At 36.5% G+C, this 7500-nt stretch overlaps 1 protein-coding gene across 3 annotated transcripts in view; it reads left to right on the top strand.

Moving 5' to 3' along the window:
• The first annotated feature begins 690 nt into the window (after nucleotides 1–690).
• The window catches only part of LOC113119482 (hippocalcin-like protein 1), a 29992-nt gene continuing 23182 nt past the window's right edge, over nucleotides 691–7500 (top strand). The window contains exon 1 of one of the 3 annotated variants that reach the window (XM_026289012.1): nucleotides 691–871. The gene's annotated coding sequence lies outside the window, so the exon portion shown is untranslated. Of the gene's footprint in view, nucleotides 872–4193; nucleotides 4334–7500 lie in introns of those variants that run through there. The other 2 variants (XM_026289011.1, XM_026289013.1) reach the window with 2 other exon arrangements.

The following is a 7500-nucleotide window of genomic DNA, read 5'->3' as shown; positions in this document are numbered from 1 at the left end:
CTACTTAGTCTCACACCAGAGAGATCGCATGGTTTAGATCCACCTCGCTTTCTTGTATTTCATACTCATTTGTTTAGTAAAAGGAAAGTGTGTTTTCTACATACTGTAGTGTCTAATGAGACTTTAGCGCCACAGATTCACATTATCTTGTCCATGTGTAATTATTAGGGGCCACATGCAGCGAGATCACATATAAATTGAACAGAGGCATCCCTGTTAAAAGTAGGACTCAACCCACTCTGCCAAAGCCACCCTTCTGGAATGGCCCGGTGGAAACATCCCCTGTTTGTTTCACTTATTTGTAAGGGCCCCATAGACATTTTTGTATGTAAAATGTTCATATGTATGCATGGAAGTCAACATCTATCTATCTATCTATCTATCTATCTATCTATCTATCTATCTATCTATCTATCTATCTATCTATCTATCTATCTATCTATCTATCTATCTATCTATCTATCTATCTATCTATCTATCTATCTATCTATCTATCTCAATATACTCATAGACCCAAACATAAATATGGTTCCAGTCAGCTTGCATTCGTGACTCCTATATGGGAATGTTTATTTATTATTTTTTTAGGTGCTGCTGTACCTCTAAAAGTAGCGGTCCCATTCGGCGTAGTGACATCTTATTAAAGCGGCACCACGTAATCCTCCCAACACCCTCCCCTGCTTTAAATCGGATGGTCCGGTGCGGTTCAGTAGACGCACAGCCTCCTCCTCCAGCAGAGCAGCGCCGCGTCTCGTGTTCCTCCGGTAACATGGTGTGCAGCGCGCGGCAGTAGACAGCTATCGCTGGACCGTCTGCTCTCCTTCTACAACATATCAACACATCGAGGGAAACTTCGCCTTTCTTGGATACGGTAAGCCCGATATGATGGCCAGTCAACGCACCTTTCTTACTTACTGTAAAATATTAATATTTTTTTAATTCTTAATGACGGAACGTTGGCTCTCCTCTTGCAGTGAGACTGTATTGTTAAATAGCATCCCATCATAAGCACGCGGAAAATAACGAGCTGTTTGGGATATGGGGAACATTTTAAAGTAAAGGCTGCAGTTGCAAAATTGCGACAAAACAAATATAATTATAAAGAAATACATAAATTACGCGGATGTAAAATAACGTAGGCTATGATTCTGCTCCACTGATAGTTCACAACACGGTATTGGGGTCATTGTGTAGCCTCCATGTCGTGTGAACAGTACTTTATGAATGGATTGATAGTTTTGTGATTATGAAGGATGTAAGGAATGTTTAGATGGGTGAGGGCTCGCGCTCGACGGATGTGCGCGCTTCCAGTAATTCTATTTGGACAGTCAGGCGATGCTATTGTTCAAACTGCGCTTCTGAAGAGCTCGAGGAAGCGGGACACGGATCCTGCGCAGGCAACCCTCGACTGCTGGGATCAGTCAATAGCTCGAAAAGTGGTCAGTGCAAAAATATTCTGAAGCAGCTCTCTGCAATGTAAATTGAATTACTATGAAGAGTACCTTACTGCTCGGCAACGTGCATTACGTTGCAGCAGACTGCAAAAGCAGTATGTTAATCAACAATAATCTCGAAAAAAGTGACATATGATATTTACCCTTGTGCTGTAGCACAAGTGAGTGAGTGTATGCTGTAGCCTATTTTATGATGCAATTTTACGACGATTTAAAAATAACCAGTTAATTATTTAATCGAATCTATTAAAGATAACCGTACATTATACTATATATTATAGGCTACTATAATAGCTAGTGTACCATTGGCTACTGTAGGATATTTATGAAACAGACAGCGTTAAATTTCTTATTGTTATGAAATGATTTTTTTTATGAACATTTTAATATGTACATAAAAATAAATTAAATGTTATTGGAAAGTTCTGGTCCAATTTATGTCAATAAAAAAATAAAAATAAAAATAAAATAAAATAATAATAATATATATATACATATATATATATATATATATATATATATATATATATATATATATATATATATATATATATACATATATATATATATATATATATATATATATATATATATATATATATATATATATATATATATATATATATATATGCACGATAAAATTTTGTTTACATTTTTATGTGCATATATTCTGTATGGTTCTAGGGGCCCACGGGCCCATAGGGGTCTCAAATTTTACTTTAAAAAAAAATCATCCTTTTATAAATTTGAGTGACAAACACTTGCATATGAATGGGTTTTCTCCATGCCCATTGATATTTATGAAGGCTATGGTTATGTAAGAAGATAAGAGTGGGAAAGGCGGGCTCACAGTCTGTTTGTAATCAGTCTGCTGGTCCCACTGAATCCCTTCAGGACATACTTTAATCAAAGTCGCACACTGATCAATGGAAGGGTTATGACATACGGTCAGGGTGGGGTCAGGGATTTCTTTTTTTGCGTAAGATGTGCTGATAAGTAGTGAAGATTAATATGTGTATGGGCTCATATGATATATTTTGTTGGGGGCTGAGCTGTCAGAATTTAATTTAAAATGACACTGAACAAAAACTTATTGTGTGCATTGTGCTGTTATGCTGTTTATATATAAGTAACCAGAGTGTTACACAATTTATATATATATATATATATATATATATATATATATATATATATATATATATATATATATATATATATATATATTAAGTGCTTTGAAGACAAAAAGACAAAGAACAACATAAATATATTATAAAATTAGTCCAAATAACTTTTGCACTTTATTCCAACTCATATGATGGCTTTGAATGATGAACAGTTTAAATTTGAGCACTGTTGCAGGAAGAGCAGCACAATCATTTTTCAAAAAAGTTCTAATTTTTATGTTCAGTGGAAAAAGTAAAATCATATGGGTTTGGAACAGTGAGTGAATAATGACATAGTTTAGATTTTTGGCTGAACCATTTCTTTGAAGAAAATGCTTTCCTTTGAAAGTTACTTTGCATACAGTAAGTGTAGGCTGAGAAAATAGAAGATGCCAGTGACTCGAGGGCTCTGTAGATTTCAAATGCCATTAACAGCACCATTTAAAGTAGCCTATGTGATCAGTGCTTGAGACACATGATGCATTGCCTCTGTGAGGCTAGACTCTCCCATCAGGGCTTTTCCTTGGATTTCTCTTAGATATCTCGTGGTCTAATTAGCTGTCTCATTAGTTCTCACTCTGCTCTTTTATTTAGTGGCTCGAAGCACATGGTCCTCTTTGGCATTGGTGAAAGGCTGAATAAAAGGTGGATCTCATCCACTTTGTTCATTTTCAACAATAAGTGATGGCTCTCACTGTAAAGAAACTGTGGTTTGCTGCACACAAAATGTAACATAATGACATACGTTATAGTGGAAACACTGGTCCATAAAACACCACATTACTGGCTTGTGAGTTAATGGACATTATTGATAATATTAGTCATGGCACTTAATCTGAAATAAATATGACGTTTATGCTAGTTGTTAGAATAAATTACAGTGCCCTTTGTAATTAAGATATGGAAATAAGACCGGAGGCGCCATTACTTTCAATAGAGCAGGGACACTGCAATCAAAAAAGGTCTACAGAAGGTATTAAAAATATAGAGAATTTCAGATTTCACTTTTTAGCTTTAGTGTGACTCAGCATTATACTGTTCATTTTAATACTGTGAGTAACCAAGCCCTGCGTGCTCCTTTCACCTGACCACTGCGTTCCACTCAGCCCGATTGTGGCTTCGCTGTGGGATGTGATTGTGAGTTTGAGAACCTTTTCAAGGGAGGATGTGGCTTTTGTCCCCCACTGAGAACTTCTTGCTTCCTTTTTCCATAGTATCCCTAGATCTAGCCTTGCCCCGTGCCTTCCATTAGACTGCTGAAAGGAAGGCCAATTACTCCCAGCAGCCGTGCTGTGGTTGATTCTAAGGAGCTCTCTCAGAAATGCTATGTTGTTCAACAGAAAACGTGTGTGTGGTAGGATGTGTGTTTTTGTGTGCTCAAGTGTTTCTTGGTGAGCCTCTGTCTGTGAGTAAATGCAATCAATGTCATGCTGTTTTTTTAAGCTCACTGGCTGCATAACAACTTAAGAGCACATAAAGTCTGTGGCTAGTGCTAAAAAAGCATGAGTGCCCTTCTTAAGTATTGTAACCTCCAGAACTCTGATGTTAAGGGGACCAAAATGTGAAGTTGTCTCAAGTACTTCTGTCTCCTTTTCTGTGAGGTCGTGCTGACTGGCAGTGCTTCTGTATGTCCGGTCTGACGTAGTTTGAGCTCTTTCAGTGGATCTTCCCACTGTTCAGATGGACTGGCTTGTTTTCAGCATGAACCGGGCCTTGGTGAGTCAGTTCCTTTTACTGTCATGTCTTGGACGACCTTTCATTGACACTGGGGAGTTAGGAGGAACTCTTGAACTTGATGAGAGTCATACTTGGTGTTTTGGGATGATTTAGCTGCAGACAGAGATAAGAAGAGGAAAAGAAAATACAGAATAGTCACATAAGGGTTTCCTTGTTTGAGAAATTTAGAGACCCACACAGAAGTTTACAGAAGAAAATGAGAAAAAGAAAGCAGGGTAGTGGATTTAAGTAGGAATTGCAAATAAAATTAGCATCAACTTAAAACGATTAAAGTCATTTAGAAAAATTAGCCAATGATCAACATGTCTTCATAGTGAAATCTTAATGAAAATGTATATTATATTATATTATACTGAGTCAAAATATTTACTGTTGCAATGCCATTTAACTGTTGCAATGCCATACATCATGCAAAACCTTATATTGTTATGTGGTTTGTCTTCCATGCCACTAGGTGTCAGTATAAAGTTCGAGACTACTGTAATATTAGTTGTTTAGGAAGATGAATGAAAACCAGGGAAGCTTAAAAGAGAGAGAGAGAACTGAAATGCTGATAAAACCCTTTGAACATTACGTGAATATTTTTTCCAATACAGCTGGAAGTTTTTTACCTCTGAAAAGCTTGAGTATCTGGCAGAGGTGTATTTAATTAAAGTTGGAGATAAACTCTGCAGGACTTTGGCCCTCCAGGAGAAGCACAGGGCACCCCTGTTCTAAAGTAAATCACAAAGACTCTTATAACTTTGAAATCTTTTCACCCCCAACTCTCATTATATAATGAACACATATTGTCCGTATTCCTAAAGGATCTTTGTATACTAATATACAAAATGAGAACAACGGATGAAGGTCAACGCACACAATTAGTTTTCACACACTCTTGGTCTGATACGCTGCTGTTGAGTCATGCCAAGATAGTGTTCTTGTAGACTAGTGAGGTCAACACCGTTTACACAGACTCAACCCATTACAGGATCAAAGTAAACAAACCGTGTGGCACATTTGATCCCAGACATGGGGATTGTGGGGGTTCACTTCCTGCTTAGAGACTGTGTGCTGTGATACATGATAGCGGTTGAAGGAGAAATTCGTGCTGAGGGGGCAATTTGCGTTCTGACGAAAGGGGATGTGTATTTTTAGTCTTGGCCTCATCACGACAGGAAATGGGATAGAGGGCTCCATAATGTCTCAAATAACATACTTTTTGAGACATTTCTGTTTCCCTTTCTCCTAACCCTTAACACAGTTTCCCAAGCCCTCCCACTAAACAATAGGTGGAACAGTTCATCCTTTTCTGGGAATACCATGGCAGTGGTTTGAAAACCTCATAGGCTAGTTTTAGCATATTGGTTTGTTTATTACCAATTCTGATCTTTGTCAATCAGTTCCAGATCTGTCAGTGTCTGGCCACTTCGAAGCCTGTTGTGTTCACTGTCAGAGACCTCTGAAGTGAGAGATCAGTTCTCCTTGACCTGAATACTATGATGCCCTGGGCAATTAAGGTGTGGTGAGAATAATTGCGATGTGGGATGGAGGATGTCCTCTGAGTCTGGCACATTTCAGTGTGTAGTGTTAAAAATGGGAATGTGCTGTGCTACATTCTGCTTCCTTTAATGGAAACTTCCACAAAATCTATTATACATTCTGGTGTGACAAAATAAAAAAAAATCACAGAATAAATTGGGACCATGCATCTCCTGAAAAGGCTGAAGAGGCTTTACTTTTTATTTTGCTTGTAATCTACTAATATAGGTTATTTAATGTTTGATTGTAGGATATTAGTGGTTGCCTGCGTTTTTGGCCAACACATTATGCCTGATATACGACAGTAATTTAGATAAATGATAGCATTTAAATGCAATATTACATATTTTGGTAACACTTTAGTATAGGGACCAATTCTCACTATTAACTGTTGCTTAGTATGACTATTATTAACATATTGGCCGTTTCTTAGTATTTATAAAGCACATATTCTGCATAACCATAATCTATATCTGTAATCCCAATGCATAAATTAAACAACTACCTTACTAACTATTAATAAACAGCAAATTAGTTGTCTATTGAGGCAAAAGTCATAGTTCATGGTTTGTTAATTACCCCCTTAGAATTAAAAACAATTACACTTGAAATAAAAAAGTATGACCCACATTTCCAATTATAAATAACTGTAAATATTTGAAAATTCACTATACTATAAAAACTGTCAGTTGATCATTCTTGGTCCAGTAATCTCAAATCATCCGGGCCCTTATATAATACAAATAATAAACAAAACAGTTAAATGATAGCAAATGATAAAACAAAATAAATTTCACACAACAATTTAACCCAAAAAAAGTATTTCTTGTTAAAAATGTTTATTATCTGTTGACAAGGCTGTTTGTAGATTTGTATGAAGCCCCTTAAGGACATAGTGATATTAAAAAATGAGATGGGTGGAAAAATTATATTTCATTGCATTCTCCTGAGAAACTTTGTGTTTGATCACAAAACCTTTGGAAATAATATGAGGAGGATAACAATATTTCAGTGCTTTTTTCAAGCAAATACAAAGATTCTTAGGGGAATGCAATAGTTTTGAGAGAGAATGTAAAGTTTCCCCGGTGGATTTTAACACAACTGGATATTAAAAAAATCTGTTAAAATATACAAGTATTGTCTGCTCAACTGGTTTGAAAGATGATATTAATATATCACTAATTTCTACCAATACATTCTTCACATTATATTCTTGTTCAACAGGACCACAACCTTTTCTTTTGTGTAGGTTTTATTGTTAAGTAATGAAAGTAAGACAGAGGCGAGAAAAAGAAAAAAAAAAACTTCTGAGCTAGCATTGTTTACACTCTTTCATCATCAAGTTAATGCAGTATGACACTTGATTAAGGGCCTTTATAAATTCTATCCAAAAGGAACATCCTCAGCTAAATAAAGCTCTATAAAGACCACGCACAAGCTTTTTGAGGTTGTTTGCGTTCATTTAAACATGTCAGCTTGAGGATGTGGACTCCTCAGCTGAGTCTTGGTTCCTCCCAAGGTTTCTAACGAGTCTTACTACATCTTAGGGAGATTTTCCTTGCTACTGTTGATGCCGTGGAAGTTCTGCTGGGGAATTCAAAGCACTATTCTATGTACATATG

Source organism: Carassius auratus, chromosome 19, assembly GCF_003368295.1.
Source record: "Carassius auratus strain Wakin chromosome 19, ASM336829v1, whole genome shotgun sequence".
Taxonomy (NCBI): domain Eukaryota; kingdom Metazoa; phylum Chordata; class Actinopteri; order Cypriniformes; family Cyprinidae; genus Carassius; species Carassius auratus.
The sequence above is the reverse complement of the archived record's forward strand: the minus strand, read 5'-3'. Positions and strand labels throughout refer to the sequence as shown.